The sequence below is a fragment of the Xyrauchen texanus genome, chromosome 34 (genome assembly GCF_025860055.1).
Source record: "Xyrauchen texanus isolate HMW12.3.18 chromosome 34, RBS_HiC_50CHRs, whole genome shotgun sequence".
Classification (NCBI taxonomy): domain Eukaryota; kingdom Metazoa; phylum Chordata; class Actinopteri; order Cypriniformes; family Catostomidae; genus Xyrauchen; species Xyrauchen texanus.
The window spans coordinates 1,851,855-1,854,612 of record NC_068309.1 but is presented as its reverse complement, the minus strand read 5'-3'; the positions used below and the strand labels follow the sequence as shown (position 1 = coordinate 1,854,612).

General features: G+C 46.0%; 1 long non-coding RNA gene across 1 annotated transcript; it reads right to left on the bottom strand.

Moving 5' to 3' along the window:
* Positions 1 to 798: 798 nt before the first annotated feature.
* On the bottom strand, positions 799 to 1,636 carry LOC127628211 (uncharacterized). Its single transcript, XR_007968617.1, has 3 exons — positions 1,404 to 1,636; positions 1,221 to 1,311; positions 799 to 1,129 (listed from the first exon to the last, which is right to left on the bottom strand). It is a non-coding gene; the product is annotated as an uncharacterized LOC127628211 (long non-coding RNA).
* Positions 1,637 to 2,758: the final 1,122 nt, after the last annotated feature.

Genomic DNA, 2,758 nt, shown 5'->3' with positions numbered 1-2,758 from the left:
TGACTGTTTTCTGAGTATATAGTACAGTATACTACATAATGCATACTATTCACACTGTAACCTCCGGAGTGTGATTGCTGTGTGTATTTTCCAATTCGCCTTTTTGATTTGTAAATATTATCACCTAATAAACATGCAAAAAATATATTTTTCTAGAGCAAATCGATTCCCTAAAATCGTGTGTCCTCATGTGTGGACAGCGGGATTCAGTTGTGAAATTTTAAATAATATAAAACTAAAGAAAGTCAAAGTTTTTCATCAAATTTGTTAATCAAAATATACAATCCAAACATCATCTGCAGCCTGAAACTGAACTTAAGATCAGATTTTAGGAGTGAACACACTTAACTGCATAGAGAGCAATAGGATGCTCCCTTGCTCCCTATTTAGTGCATGACTTAACCTCCAGTGTGCTGTCTGTCTGCACTGGTCTCAGAACAGTTATAGAGAGCTATAGGATGCTCACTTGCTCCCTATTTAGTGCATGACTTAACCTCCAGTGTGCTGTCTGTCTGCACTGGTCTCAGAACAGTTATAGAGGCTATAGGATGCTCACTTGCTCCCTATTTAGTGCATGACTTAACCTCCAGTGTGCTGTCTGTCTGCACTGGTCTCAGAACAGTTATAGAGCTATAGGATGCTCACTTGCTCCCTATTTAGTGCATGACTTAACCTCCAGTGTGCTGTCTGTCTGCACTGGTCTCAGAACAGTTATAGAGAGCTATAGGATGCTCACTTGCTCCCTATTTAGTGCATGACTTAACCTCCAGTGTGCTGTCTGTCTGCACTGGTCTCAGAACAGTTATAGAGAGCTATAGGATGCTCACTTGCTCCCTATTTAGTGCATGACTTAACCTCCAGTGTGCTGTCTGTCTGCACTGGTCTCAGAACAGTTATAGGAGAGCTATAGGATGCTCCCTTGCTCCCTATTTAGTGCATGACTTAACCTCCAGTGTGCTGTCTGTCTGCACTGGTCTCAGAACAGTTATAGAGAGCTATAGGATGCTCCCTTGCTCCCTATTTAGTGCATGACTTAACCTCCAGTGTGCTGTCTGTCTGCACTGGTCTCAGAACAGTTATAGAGAGCTATAGGATGTTCCCTTGCTCCCTATTTAGTGCATGACTTAACCTCCAGTGTGCTGTCTGTCTGCACTGGTCTCAGAACAGTTATAGGAGAGCTATAGGATGCTCCCTTGCTCCTATTTAGTGCATGACTTAACCTCCAGTGTGCTGTCTGTCTGCACTGGTCTCAGAACAGTTATAGAGAGCTATAGGATGTTCCCTTGCTCCCTATTTAGTGCATGACTTAACCTCCAGTGTGCTGTCTGTCTGCACTGGTCTCAGAACAGTTATAGGAGAGCTATAGGATGCTCCCTTGCTCCCTATTTAGTGCATGACTTAACCTCCAGTGTGCTGTCTGTCTGCACTGGTCTCAGAACAGTTATAGAGAGCTATAGGATGCTCCCTTGCTCCCTATTTAGTGCATGACTTAACCTCCAGTGTGCTGTCTGTCTGCACTGGTCTCAGAACAGTTATAGGAGAGATATAGGATGCTCCCTTGCTCCCTATTTAGTGCATGACTTAACCTCCAGTGTGCTGTCTGTCTGCACTGGTCTCAGAACAGTTATAGAGAGCTATAGGATGTTCCCTTGCTCCTATTTAGTGCATGACTTAACCTCCAGTGTGCTGTCTGTCTGCACTGGTCTCAGAACAGTTATAGGAGAGATATAGGATGCTCCCTTGCTCCCTATTTAGTGCATGACTTAACCTCCAGTGTGCTGTCTGTCTGCACTGGTCTCAGAACAGTTATAGGAGAGATATAGGATGCTCCCTTGCTCCCTATTTAGTGCATGACTTAACCTCCAGTGTGCTGTCTGTCTGCACTGGTCTCAGAACAGTTATAGGAGAGATATAGGATGCTCCTTGCTCCTATTTAGTGCATGACTTAACCTCCAGTGTGCTGTCTGTCTGCACTGGTCTCAGAACAGTTATAGAGAGCTATAGGATGCTCCCTTGCTCCCCATTTAGTGCATGACTTAACCTCCAGTGTGCTGTCTGTCTGCACTGGTCTCAGAACAGTTATAGGAGAGATATAGGATGCTCCCTTGCTCCCTATTTAGTGCATGACTTAACCTCCAGTGTGCTGTCTGTCTGCACTGGTCTCAGTGTGTGTGTGTGCAGTGTGTGTGTGTGTGTGTGTGTGTGTGTGTGGTTAGTGTGTGAGTGTGTGTGTGTGTGTGTGTGTGTGTGTGTGTTTAGTGTGTGTGTGTGTGTGCAGTGTGTGTGTGTGTGTGTGGTTAGTGTGTGTGTGTGTGTGTGTGTGTGTGTGTGTGTGGTTAGTGTGTGTGTGTGCAGTGTGTGTGTGTGTGTGTGTGTGTGTGTGCAGTGTGTGTCTGGGCAGTGTGTGTGTGCAGTGTGTGTGTGCGTGTGTGCATGCAGTGTGTGTGTGTGTGTGTGTGTGTGCAGTGTGTGTGTGTGTGTGTGTGTGTGTGTGTGTGGTTAGTGTGTGTGTGTGTGTGTGTGTGTGTGGTTAGTGTGTGTGTGTGCAGTGTGTGTGTGTGTGTGTGTGCAGTGTGTGTCTGGGCAGTGTGTGCAGTGTGTGTGTGTGTGTGCGTGCAGTGTGTGTGTGTGTGTGTGCAGCGTGTGTGTGTGTGTGGAGTGTGTGTGTGTGTGCAGTGTGTGTGTGGGCAGTGTGTGTGTGCAGTGTGTGTGAGTGTGTGTGTGTGTGTGTGTGTGTGCAGTGTGTGTGTGCAGTGTG